The 14,576-nt window shown below is 34.2% G+C and overlaps 1 long non-coding RNA gene across 1 annotated transcript in view; it reads left to right on the forward strand.

The window, feature by feature from the left end:
* The window catches only part of LOC129478968 (uncharacterized), a 34,224-nt gene extending 22,448 nt beyond the window's left edge, over positions 1–11,776 (forward strand). Inside the window, exon 3 of the long non-coding RNA XR_008656521.1 lies at positions 11,460–11,776. This is a non-coding gene — a long non-coding RNA (uncharacterized lncRNA). The remainder of the gene's footprint in view (positions 1–11,459) is intronic.
* Positions 11,777–14,576: the final 2,800 nt, after the last annotated feature.

The following is a 14,576-nucleotide window of genomic DNA, read 5'->3' on the forward strand; positions in this document are numbered from 1 at the left end:
CCTGCATAATTTTATATTCAACTGTTTTGTTGTTTGTGTTGTTTTTGTTTTTGTTTTCAACCTTAGATGAAGCATATAATTGAGTCAATCTTACTCTATTTCATGATAATTATCCTGATTCTTTCAAGGCCTCATACTTGTTTTATTTTACTTTGTATTTTATCTTCTATTCATTTTCTCTCCCTCCCCTTTTCCCCTTTGTTCCTCAAAACATCCAGACTAGCATATTTGATGTTTCTTAGATATACAGTCAAGCTTAACACATACGTTGTTGTTTTATGTAAATATACATTTTTAATTCTCACAAATGAAATTATACATTTATTATTTATTTTATTTCTTAATTTATTCAATAAATACTGTGTTTTTAACATTTAACCTTATTCCTCCAAGGGCATCTAGTTTTTGTCTTCTGACTGTAATTCTGCTTTGTATTGATCACCCTCTTCTTTTTAATTTACCCAACCTTTTGGTAATAGACATTTATATTGATCTACTTCCTTACTACCACACATATCTTATGAATAAATATGTCATGCATGTCTCTTGATAGACTTGTGCATGGCTTTCTCTGGAGTAGATACCCAAGAGTAGGATTCCTACATCCCTGGCCATATACACATGCAATTTCACTTAGTATTACCAAGATTTGCCCTCGAAATTGGCCACACCAGTTCAGGCTCCCACCTGTAGGGGAGGGAGTGGGTTCCCATTTCACTCCTGTATTAATCCATTTTCATACTGCTATAAATATACTATTTCATACTGCCTGAGACTAGGTAATTTATAAAGGAAAGAAGTTTAACTGACTCACAGTTCAGCATGGCTGGGGAGGTCTCAGGAAACTTAAATTGTGGTGGAAAGCAAAGGGGAAGCAAGGCGCCTTCCTCACAGGTGGCAGGAAAGAGAGCTGTGGAGGGAAGTGGAAAGAACTCCTTATAAAACCATCAGATCTCGTGAGAACTCATTATCATGAGAACAGCATGAAGAAAACTGCCACCCATTCAATTACCTTCACTTTGTCTCTCCCTTGACCTATGGGTATCGTGGGGATTACAATTCAAGATGAGATATGGGTCAGGACACAAAGCCTAACCATATCAACTCACTCACCCTATATACAATAAGGCACAATTGTAAGTATGAGCTAAATATAAAATAGTATATGTTATCTCTGCTTGAAATATTCTTCCCCCAGACATTCACATGGGTCTCTCCCTCTCCTTCAAGTCTTTATTCAAATGTCAGTTTATAAATGAAGAATTCACTGTAGACCTTTAAAAAATTGCAACCCCAAACTTTTTATCCTCTTTTTGAAATTTCAGCTCCCACACTTTATATCCCCTTTCCCTACTTTTTATTATTTAATAGCACTATGTAATCTCTTACATGTTAATATTTGTCACTGTTTTATATGTCCTTAAAAAATGTGTATTCTTTGTTGGGTCTGTATGTATATATTAGGTAGTATCTACTAATCATATTTTTGTAATTTCAAAAATACTTTTGCTTATTTTGAAACTCTATTTGATCTGTTAGAGGAACATGTAAAAATCTCACCATGTCAGTTATTGCCACATTTATTTCTCTCTGATATTCTTATAGTGTTGTTTTATTAATTCTGTGTCTATTTCCTTAGGTGCATATATGTTTATGAATATTGTTTCTTTTTTGATCTGTTGTTCTATTACTATGTTGTTATTTTACTATTTTTCTCACTTTACTTAAAATTATATTAATATGTTATAAAAATTGCTATCCCAGACATCCGTGGTACATATCTTCCTCATATATATGTTTCTATTTTTTTTGTGTAAACTGTATCCTGTGTTTTTAATTTTTCTCTTAAAGATAACAAATTAGTGGATTTTGGCATTAAAAAGTACAATTTAAGAATCTCTGAGTCTTGAACAGTAAATTTAAACCATGAACATTTAATGTATCATGATTATATTTGCACTTATTTCTGTAACTTTATTTCATAGTTGTATTTGCCATGGTTATTTCCCTTCTCATCTTCCTTCCTGCCTCCAATTAATGGAGTAAATTTTATTGTGCAGTTTAGAAAAACTATATTGAATTATTTCTGATGATAAAATTTATTAAGAATTTTATATTGTTTTGTCATTTTCTCATCAAGTTTTAAGACTTTCAATGTGTATGTCTTCCATGATCAACAAAAACACTTTAGCCCATTCTCTTCTTACTTATCCTCTTCTCCTTCACTCTCTCATAGTATCATACTGAGTTTCATTGTTTTGTTTTTGCTTTTGAGACAGAGTCTCGCTCTGTCGCCCAGACTGGAGTGCAGTGGCACGATCTCGGCTCACTGCAAGCTCTGCCTCCCGGGTTCGCGCCATTCTCCTGCCTCAGCCTCCTGAGTAGCTGGGACTATAGGCGCCCGCCACCACGCCCGCCTTTTTTTTTTGTATTTTTTTTTTTTTTAGTAGAGACAGGGTTTCACTGTGTTAGCCAGGATGGTCTCAATCTCCTGACCTTGTGATCCACCAGCCTTGGCCTCCCAAAGTGCTGGGATTACAGGCGTGAGCCACCGTGCCCGGCACATACTGAGTTTTAATTTGAATTCCTATACATTTCTCTTTTCTCACTTTTTTTTATTTTGTGAGAGATCATTTATTAAGACAGTAACTTTTCTTAAGGTAATTAATTAACTTTGTTAGCAAGATCTTCTATAATTCTCCTGAATTTAATAGTCTACTTGTAATATTTTGTATAAAAATGTCTGCAAAAATTGTATTTTTGTATTAAAACTTTTGGGACTTTTTAAGCCTAAGACTATGATTACTTGGCGTTTTCATTTAGAGTTGATATACACATACTTTTTTTTTTTTTAGCACTTTGGAAATATTTCTCCACTATCCTCTTGCATCTGGTGCTTCATACACAATGTTGGTTTCTACCTGATTTCCTCTTCCTCTATAGATCAGGTCTTTTTTTCTCTAGAATTGAATAAAATTTTCTCCTTTACTGAAGTTTTTAATTTTACTGTACAGTCTTTTTTTGTTTACTTCTTTGTTTCTTGTTTACTTCTTTGTTTCTTGTTTGTTTTGATTACTTTATTCACATGATTTAGCACTCTGAGACCTTTCTCAGAGTGAGAATTTTGCTTCTTTTTATTTTAGGACAGTCTCAATTGTTATTTCTTCAAGTGTGGTTTTTATGCATCCCCCACTAACCTCTTTCCAATATTCCTATTATATAAAAATTGGCAACTCTGTTTTACTCCTTTACATTCCTTAAGTTAAAAGAACATTAATCAATATGTTTCTTTCCAATATCTTCCATGTACATTAATTAGTCTGAATTTCCACTTGATTCTTTAACTCTTCATTGATTTCATGCTTTCATTTATTTGCCATAAGAACTTTATTTTAGCTGTTTTATTTTGCTAACCTGTTATCGCCATGATTTTTTTTATATTTCGTTTTCTTGCTTTATATTTCTAATAGACTATCTTATTACTCTGAAGATGACTTTTTATGTTTACATCTATTTTCCTAAGCATATCTAAGCTTCATAAAGGCAAGGACCATGTCTTACTTATCAACTTTTATATCTCAGTTCTTGAAAAATATGACATTCTTAAAAACATTTGCCCAATTACTAAATGTGCTAAATTAGTAAAAGAAAAGATACATTTTATTCATTGTATATTTTTTGAAATGGTTTAGTGAATGCTTAGCATTTTTTAAAGCACACTTATTGATTAGCAGAAGACTTTTTTTGAGGCTATTCTGTTAAAACTGTGGCTCTTCTGTAATGTTAGCTTTGGACTTCCAGCCATTAGAACTATAAAAGAATACATTTCTGCTGTTTTAAACTACCAAGTTTGTGTTACTTTGTTACTACAGCCACAGGACTCTAATACACACAGTGAAAAGTTTTGGGATCCCTTTATACAATGATCTCCCTTCCACCTTTTAGAGATTTATGATATACATTAATATTTTAAAAGATCTATTAAGTCAGTGAATTTATTTAGGTCAATATTTTCAAAACTTATTTGAGACTGGGATTCATTCCTTCTCTACTCTCTCCATAATATTGATAGCCTGTGTGACTATGATTTACAAAGTACACTTCGAAGAATATTGAATTAAATATTCCTAATCCTAAAATTAGGTCAAAAATAGATGCAAAATCATAGCATACTTTCTTTCATTCTTAAAACAAGTGATGCACTGTTATTTACGCTTTAAGTAGCAATCCTGTGGAATTCATATTTTGTTTTTTCTCCCTTTCTCCCTTTCTCTCTCTCTCTCTCTCTCTCTTTCTTTTTCTTTTTTTCTTTTTTTTTTTTCACTCTTGCTGCCCAGGCTGGAGTGCAATTGCGTGATCTCGGCTCACTGCAACCTCTGTCTCCTGAATTCAAGCGATTCTCCTGTCTCAGCCTCCCAAGTAGCTGGGATTACAGGCGCCGGCCACTATGCCAGGCTAATTTTTGTATTTTTAGTAGAGATGGGGCTTCACCATGTTGGCCAGGCTGGGCTCAAACTCCTGACCTCAGGTGACCTCCCACCTTGGCCTCCCAAAGTGCTGGGATTATGGGCATGAGCCACCATACCCAGCCCAGAATTCACACTTTCAACAGCAAAATGGACTTTGCAAGATATTATACATAGATAGGGGCCAAAGATAGTAATAATCTGAATTTTTTGCATTAATTCCATTATTGCCATTTTATACTTCACGGACATTAATAACATTGTATAACAGAAAAGCCAGCATGTTTTTATGTACTACTCTAGCAAATAAATACTGTCATTTACCTAATGATATCACACTATTACTTCAATAAACAGATAACTGAAAATTGTACTCTATTTCCATATCTAGAATACATTAGGAAAGGGCAAGTATTTAAGTAAGGATAAGAAATTCCAATTCCTTATCCTATTGGACTTAGTATATTGAACTTTAGAAAGAAGGCATATTTTAAAGATAGAAATGTAAAGGATGAAATGCAGCAGAGTACTGTCAAAGTCTCTCTTTTATTAATTTATTCAACATTTTTTACAAATATTTGTTGAGGTGCTCTTCTATATACAAAACATTGTGATGGGTGCTCTTTTCATAAATGATAGTAGAAATTAATTTAAGGAAACATTGTCTAGTTAAAACCAAACATTGATGCTTGAGAAAACTGAGGTTCAGGGATACAAAAAAACTTGCCAAGTCCCAAAAAGAGTTAATAGAACAACAAACTTGAACTTTAATAATATTAATTTGGATACTTTAATGACTTAATGCAGCTATAATCAATTTATGTAAAAAAATGAAATCAGATCTCAATACTTTGCTTTTATTCTTCCCCAATAAATGTATTGACCCTTTTATTATTGCCCAGTAAATGGTTTATTTTGGTGAACAGTCCATGTATACATGAAAATAATGTGTTTCCCGCTGAGTGGAGTGTTCCATAAATTCCAATTAGAACAAGTTCATATGATAGTTTTTTGTCTCATCTACATTCTCACTGATTTTCTATGCATTATATTAATTATTAAAAGCAGAATGTTAAAATTTTCAACAAACGTATATTTCTCCATTTATTTCTCTTAGTTCTTATTCATTTTGAAACTCTTATTATGTTCATGCACATTTAGGATTATTCAGTCTTCCCAGTGAATTGACTTTACCATCTTTATTATTAAGAAACGTCTCTATTTTTCTCTGGAAATATTCATTTTTATGTTTATTTTGACTGATATTAACCTGGCACTCCTAGCATTCCAGTTTTCTTATAATCAATGACTGCTTTATAAATATTTTTTATTCCTATACTTGTAGCCTGTATGTGTCTTTTAACTTAAAACACATTGCCTGCAATAATTGGTTTACATACTTTTTACTTCTTCATATGTTATAAATCCAACCATAGATTGTTATTGCTTTTTTCACTGAACAGCCAATTATCTTTACAGGAATTATGGAATGAGAAAACACATATTTTAAAGTTTCATTTCTAGTGTGGTTCATTTGTATAGATTGTTTCCCACCTTTTTCACTTTCCTTTAGCCTGAAAAACTTCCTTTAACTTCCTTCTTATATATTATTTTAACATGTTTGCTGGTGACAAATTGTTTTAGCATTTGACTGTCTTTTTCATTCATAAGGAATATTTTTTATTTAAAATATTTTATTGTTGGATGCAGAATTCCATGTTACTTTAGAACTTTGAAGATGTTGTTCTTTTATCTTTCAGATACTGTTTGGCCTGTTTCTAATGAAAAGTTACTGATAATTGTTATCACTATTCCTGATGACTGCTTTTAAGATTTTCTCTTTGTCTTGAGTTTTCATTAGTGTGAACACGATGTGCTTAAATGTAGTTTTCTTTGTGTTAGTCTTTCTTAGCTTTATTGAGATTCTTGAATACATGGGTTTATTCATTTTTTTATTAAACTGGGGGATTTTTGGCCAGTATTTAAAGAAATATATTCTTTTCTTGATCTCTTTCTTCCCTCTTTCTAAAACTCCAATTACACATATATTAGACTGCTTGCTATTATCCCTCAGATCTTTGAAGGTATATTTGTAATTTAAAGTCGTTTTAATCTCTGCTTTTTAATTAGAATGATTATCGATATAACTTCTATGGCTATGCATTCAAGGCTGCTTATCATGTTTTCTGCAGCATCCAGTCTGCTGTTAAATACATTCAGTTAATAGCCTTTATTTCAGATATTGGATTTATTAGTCTATAATTTGTTTTTTTAAACATAATTTTTACTTCTACATTGAGATCCCTATCTGTTTTCTAGTTATGTTCACATTTTCCATTAAGTCCTTGTAAACATTCATAGTAACTGATTTAAAGTCCTTGTGTGGTAATTCCATTAGTTGTATTATTTGTGGGCATTTTTTGTTGACTAGTCTTTCTACTGATCGTCAGTCAAAATTTTCTGCTTCTTTCCAAGTCTAGTAATTTTGAATTAGGTACACGAACATGTGGATACTTCATTACTGAGTGTCTGGATTTTATTGCCTTTACTTAAATAGTTGATGTTTGCTTTGCCAGGTGTTAATTTCTTCTGAGACTTTTATGTAAGTCTCTTTCTTCATCTGAGGCTTTTTTCTAAGTGTTCTTAGGTTCATGTAGATTAGCCTATACTCTGTGAATTGATTAGTCCTATTCCTAAGGTGAAAGCTGTTTAGAATTTCATCTAAGATGGATAATATCTCTCCATTCTGGCTTGCTTTGTACAAACTTAAGAATCTCATAGCTCATAGATGTTTAGCTAATATCTCCCTAGTAGTTGTCTTCTTATTGCTTTATTTTATTTCTTGCCAAGACTTGCAGGCTCTATAGTAGGTTCAACTAAGTATTCAGCCAAATACTCAAAGAGAGATCCAAATTTCTGTTATGGAGATTTCCACATTTCCATACAACTCTTTCTCTAGAGCTTGGACCAGCAGTTTGGAACTATAAGTTCTGTTCCTTCAGCTCCATATTGGAATACTTCCCGCCCTGTGGGCCAAAATGTATTCCCTGGTTGTAAGCCTGTTGATTTGAGGATTCACTACATTTGTTTCCCGTTTCTTAGTGATCGCCATTATGCTTTACCTGTTGCTCAATATCTGAAAACAGTTGTTTACTATACATGTGATGTTTCAGTTTTTTAATGGCAGGAGACCTAGTTGAGATGAGTATCCTCGGTTTTTTTTTTTTTTTTTTTTGTAATTAGATACTCCATCTGCTTAATAGTGTTGTCTTTGGATTAGTAGAGAACCAGGAATGTTTCCTAAGTTCATTGTCAACCATTTAGCCATTCCTCTGCAAACATGTATCAATCTGTCATTGTGGTCTGGCACACGTCTTTTAGATTAAAATGTGCTAGATCATATTAAGTGATTGTTACTGGATGAATAAATCAATTGATTATATGGTCTATGTTGCTAAACATACTCTCTATTACAACAGTATCCTCTATTATCTTATACATGTAGATTTTTATATAGCAAAAAAAAAATCCTACACACAGTTTGAGATCAGTGTGTATATCGATCTGATGGCCATGAAGATGACTAAAGATGCAGTCACTGTACTTAAGGGATTTAGATTAAAATTAAAAATATAAGATCAAAAGGTATGGAAACTTGAAGTACTAAGACATCACTTTCACTTTGAATTTCAATTTGTTAAGTCACCTAAGTACATGCCATTGTATATGGTATTATACTATTATTATTTTGAATGTGGTTGACTGATGAATTTGGAAGAAGCTGGAGATGGTTGCCAAATCTTTCTGAAGGAAGAAGCACCTTGCACTTTGTATACTAGCAAAATGTCATTAGTTATAGATTTTTGAGCATATCATTGTGTTTCACCTGTCTATGACTTTCAATATTCTGTTCTCACTGACTAGAATATGACCTTCTGTAGTCTTTTTTTAACAAACTCCTACTCACCCTTATAAACAATGTTTCTTTTATTATCTTCTCCAAAACAATAACTTTGATGTTATAAAAATAAATGGATTCTTCTGTGTATATCTGAACTTTGCACAAGGTTGAATAGAGCATATATCAACATATATTTGAAATATTTTTGTAAATTAATACTTTTACTGAAGTATTGAGGTGAAGGATTATTTATTTTTTTGCTACCACCACAACTTTTGCTAATACCTAGTGTGAGTCATGGCATGGAAAATGTAAATGAAAAAGAACAGAATAGATTGGAAATGGATAAACTAGAAGAGAATAGGATAGAATAGAATCAGGGAGTCTAGGATAGAATAGAATATAATGTAATACAATAGAATAACTTAAAAAATTGGTTAGACACTCTGGAGGCATTTTAACTTCTGAAAATTGCCAAAATATCAAGTATTCAAATAATAATTGCTATCTGGTCATCACTTGTGAAGATCTCCACTGCATGACTGATGCAGTAGCAATGATTCTACTCTTTGAAAGTGATTGAATGACGCCTATTAAAACCAAGAAAAGTGCTAATAAAGTAAAAAAATAAATAAATAAACTTTTAAAAGCCTCCTCTAGCCTGTGCCTGTCACAGCTCAGTGTGTAAAGCTCAACCCAGTATTTCCAGGTGACTAAAGGCAGGTTCATCTCTTTCAAGCACTTCCTAAAAATTTTCGAGTAAGAGTTTTTTGCCATAGAATGGATCCTTAGAAACCCAGTGGTAGGTTAGCATAGGGAAGAAGGTAGACATTTCAGAATTGCTTCAAATACCAGCAAATAGTGAAATGTAATGGAGTCTGTGAGGACTCTAATACTTTAGTTTTATTGGCTGGTGTATCTGTACTCCATTCATTTCCTTATTTACTTATTCATTAGTTTGCTTCTTTATTCAAAGTAAATATAAACAAGTATTTACTGATTGCCTACTATTGGCCATATAAACTTCATTTCTTACCCTCTATGTAGGCGCAGGCAATAAGAATTAAGAAGTAAAGAAGACGAAAGAGAGCTATAATCATGGAGCTAAAAATAAGGACATGGCAATGTTGAGAACAGGCTTTATCGTAGAGCACAATAGGCGCTATAATGGATAAATGCAGAGTGTACTTTGAAATCATATAGCAGGGCCCCCTAAGTTAATATGGACAGTTAGGGCAGACTTGCTTCCTAGAGAAAGTGACATCTACATTGAGATCTGAATGTTGAGTAGGGAATAATGAGGGGAGGAGAAATAAAAAAGAGTATAGCTTCTTAGAAGGGGTAAAAAATGAAGGACAGTGTTCCTAGAGGGTAGACTGGGGATAGGTTGGTGAAGAATGAGGTCAGATTGGTGAACAGGTACAGACACAAAAAGCTTTGTGAGCTGGATTAAAGTGTTTAGAAAGTATCCTTTTTCATTTTTGTTGTAAGAAGAGTGACTATGCATTACTGGAATAATTGTAATCGATCTATACTGTATGCCTGTACATCTATATGTATATTATCTATTTGTATGTCATATGTATTATGACATCATAATATATACAATATGTATACATGAAATGAATGCGAATGCATGCAGACACATTATGCCAGGTATACAACAGTTATGGTTTGACTCTTAATTCCTATCCATGGAGTGTACTCATCAGCACATCCTTGTTGATGTAAATTCTTCTTCAGTGGGTTACCTTACTCTTTCCTAAGCTCTTCAGACCACCGTACCTCTACTTGTTAGTTAAAAATATCAATCTAAGATGGAAATCTGGTCATGCTGTCTCATTTGCTTAAAACACCCCATTGCCCTTAATAAATTGCATTAAAATAAAATTTAAGCTCTTTAGAAGTGTTTACCAAGACCCTTCATAATCTGAGATTCCCAAATTTGCCAACCAATCCTCAGCCATCATTGTTCTCCCACACAAATCCAATATTCCAATAAAAATAAATTTCCTCCAGTTGCTTGATGTGGCACAAACGTTTCTAACTTTTTATATGCTCTTCCTCAGTCTCTACCATTCTTTTTCCTTCCTTACCTGTCTAATTTCTATTTTTCCTTGAAAACCCAGTGCAGGCAGGCATCACTTTTTCCTTCTTCCTAGGATGCTATGGGTGTTTCCCCTCCTCTGATTACCAAAAGCACAAGTTGTACACATAGTCCCAGCTCCGTTACTTGATGACCATAACTTTGGTTTGATACTTAACCTCCACAATCCTATTTCCTTTTACCTATTTAAGATAATGACACATCTACCTCTTGGGGTCACTATAAGAATAATAGATTCCATTCAATATATGTTGACTGGTGTTATTATTTTAAATTATTGTAGTCATTGTTACATGCATCATTATTCTATTAACTGATTGGTTTTTCTAATCAGCCTGAAGGGCAGGTTCATGTGTTTGTTTTGTTATTTCTTTAGTGTCTCAAGGACCAGATATAGGATGGGAGTTCAGTGAATCGCTACTGTGTAATGGAAGAGAAAAGGTCTCTATAGGAGCCAAATGTCCAGCTTCACAATTGGCCTGTTGTGGAATATTAGGCAGATCATTTCCCTCCCTGGGCCTCTGTAATTTTATCTGCGACATAGAATGAAGGAATTAGAAGGTGACTAAGGTCTCTTCTAATTACATAATGTTATTGAACTTATCAAACCATAGGATGAAATGCTTTGATGATTTTTATGTTATTCCTCAAAGAGTCCACTCTAACTCCAGGTCTGGTGCAACCCAAGTCCAGGCTCTCAGAAGTTCACTGCCAAATCTGAAAACTGGTTTGTACTGGGTGGGATGAATATTACTTACACTGATACCTCTAATAATTTTGGTCCTGACTGCTTACCAGTGCAGCAATTGGACACTCATTGTTCCTGCTGTTTCAGCAAAGATGTGAGAGGCACATTTGTGATTTAGTGTGTCAGAGTCACAGATAGAGAAGCTGTCATCTGTAATTTTCACATGTCAAGTGACTACAAGTTGAGCTGACAGAATGAATCAGGCCTTCTTTCCCTTATTTTGTGTACCATCTCCAGCAACCTGATTTTTGAAAAGAAAAAAGGAACTTCCTTGAACTAAAAGGGTTAAGACCTTGACATTTGCTCACAGAAAGTCGTTGAGTCATTTCTAGTTGTTAAGGGGCAAAAGATGCAGTTGTCCCTTATGGAAAATTCCAAGAACTTGTGCCTAATTTGAGTCATGCAAACCTGAGTTCTGCATGACTGAGCTCTGTCACTCAGTGGTTGGGAAATTTATGATCATCTCTACGCCTTGCTTTCTGCATCTGTAAAGTGGAAACGATAATATCTACCTTGTGTGATTCCTGGAAGAATTAAATACATTATATTCAAAATCTTTTGGTCAATTGTAAATTACCAGCAAGCATAAGTTACTGTTAACTGAGAGAATCAAACTTTGATTAACATATTTAGCATCTTTAAAAACCACATAATTCCAGTTTTTACTCATGGAGAGGATTATATTGAAAATAATGTAAATTTTGTTTAAACATTTTGTATCTTATATGGTTTGGGGTACATTTTTTGTGAATGAAAATTTTCACTGTCCTGGACTGAAGAGAAGCAGAGGAAATTGAGTTGCTTCTAATTTTGCCCCACTATGTTTTCTAGAACACAGGAAGGAGATTTGTGCGGATTAAACACACATACATACATATATGCATACACACATGCACACACACACACAATTCCATTCTTCAACTTGATATAATTGTCCTATTTCTCCCAAACACAAAGTGAAGAAATTCAAGGAAAGCTAATGCACCTTGGTTGTAAAATAGGCACATCAACCCATATGGCTGTTGTGAGGCATAACTGAACTAGAATTACGTGTCAGGGGCTTTGCAGGTGGTTACACATTATACACAAAGGTGAATGTTTTGGAGGCAGCCATAAACTGTAAAAATTTACCAAGTGCTTTGAGGTCAAAAGCCATGAGATCAAATTCAGCCTCTGCCCCTTTGCCTGGTCTTTGCTGCATGGTATAGAACCTATCTCTTGTAATCTGAAAGTTTCAGTCTCCTTAGGTATAAGTGGTGGTATTCTCACCTGCCTCACAGGGCAATGATGAGGAGGAAATAAAATGATGGATATGACTTTGCTCTGTAACCAGTAGCATGGTCTACAAACGTGTGGCCAAGATGTGGGTTCTACACTAATTACAGGGAAAACAAAGGGATCTCTGAATTAGCTGGGTGATTATTCCTCCCTCCACCTATGCCTTGAACAGCCAAGAGCAGTGCTTAGTCAGCAAAGATGCAAAGGTTGAGGCCATTAAGCTGCATTCACACCCAGAGCCTGATGATCTCACAAGTGCAGTCAGCAACAAAAAAAGAGACAAACATTTACTGCAAAGATGAGTTTCTTTGCAAAGGAAATCTAGCACTTTGGTCCATTCTGGGTTGGGTGCAAACACCATTCCCTCACTGAGTCTCAGCTGTGTCAATATTCAAAAAAGAAAGGGATTAATGAAACAAAATGTCTACTCTGAGCACTTGGCTATCGCTGACTTAAAAGAAGAAAGAGGGGAAACAAAAGAAAGAATATAACCAGCCTTGCTCTCCACTGGGAATTTATTTCCCTTTAATATTCATGTGGGTGACATTCATTGCCAATAAATGTAGACATGCATTTTAATGGCATACTGTATTAAGAATAAAATGAGAACACCCAGAAACTTGACAACACAAGTGAGTACTAAGATCCTTTTGTCTGCTATCTGTGCTAATTTCTGTCCCATCCATGGAAAACCACCTTAAAACTTTTGCCTTTTGTTTCTGTTTCTGTGTTTACCTGCCACTTGATAGCTTTGTTTTGTAGGAGAGCTCCTCAAAAACACAGGCCATGTCTTCTGTATCTCCTTATTGTTTTTGCTTAGCACAGAGATGGACACAAATAAATTGCACAGGGGAACTACATGGGGATTTTGCAGTTCTGGCCACCACTGTTCAAAAAGGACATTGGACAACTGGAGCAGATGGAAAGGGGCCTAGAAACAATGTTATATGAGAAACTAGTGAAAGAACAAAAAGAGCTCTAAGCTAGAATACTGGAACACTCAGAGCTGAAGTGAGGATGGCAGGACAGCATGAGAACTGTCAGTTAAATTTCCTTGTGCCTTGGGAGACTAAATCCAGAGCTCAGTTACACGAAGGAAGGATTTTGCTAAAACTAAACCAAAAGAAGACACACAAATAGCCAAAAAGTACATAAAAAATGTGCAACATCACTGATGATCAGAGAAATGCAATCAAAACCACAATGAGTTACCATCGCACCCCAGTTAGAATGGCTATTATAAAAAAAGACAAAATAAAATGCTAGCATGGATGCAGAGAAAGGGGGACTCTTATACATTATAGATGGAAATGTAAATTAGTACAGCCATTATAAAAAAACATATGGAGGTTCCTCAAAAAATTAAAAATAGAACTACTATATGACCCAGCAATCGCACTACTGGGTATTTATACAAAGTAAAGAAAACCAGTATATCGAAGTGATATCTGTACTCCCATTTTCACTGCAGCACCGTTCACAGTAGCAAAGATAAGGAAACTAAGTGTCCATTAACAGATGAATGAATAAAGAAAATGTGTTAAATACACACAATGAAATATGACTCATCCATAAAAAGAATAAAATCACGTCATTTGCAGCGACATGGATGAAACGGGAGGACATTATGTTAAGTGAAATAAGCCAAGCAGAGAAAGACAAATATGGCACGTTCTTGAGTAAGAACATGTGGGAGCCAAAGAAATTGATCTCATGGAGGTAGATAGTAGAATGATAGTTACCAGAGACTGGGAAGAATAGAGTAAGATGAAGAGATGTTGGTCAATGGGTACAGACATACAGGTAGATAGAAGAAATACATGCCAGGGTTTGATAGCACAGTTGGGTGACTATAGTTAACAACAATATATTATATATTTCAAATAAGTAGAAAAGAAGATTTAAAATGTTCCCAGAACAAATGAATAATAAATGGTAGAGGTGATGGATATCCTAAATACCCTGCTTCAGTGATTACACATTGTGTGAATGTATCACAAGCACTCCATCAATAGGTAAGATTAGTATGTATCACTTTAAAAAATACCCACACCTGTAATGATTTAATTTTATTCC

The sequence above is a fragment of the Symphalangus syndactylus genome, chromosome 3, assembly GCF_028878055.3.
Source record: "Symphalangus syndactylus isolate Jambi chromosome 3, NHGRI_mSymSyn1-v2.1_pri, whole genome shotgun sequence".
Lineage (NCBI taxonomy): Eukaryota > Metazoa > Chordata > Mammalia > Primates > Hylobatidae > Symphalangus > Symphalangus syndactylus.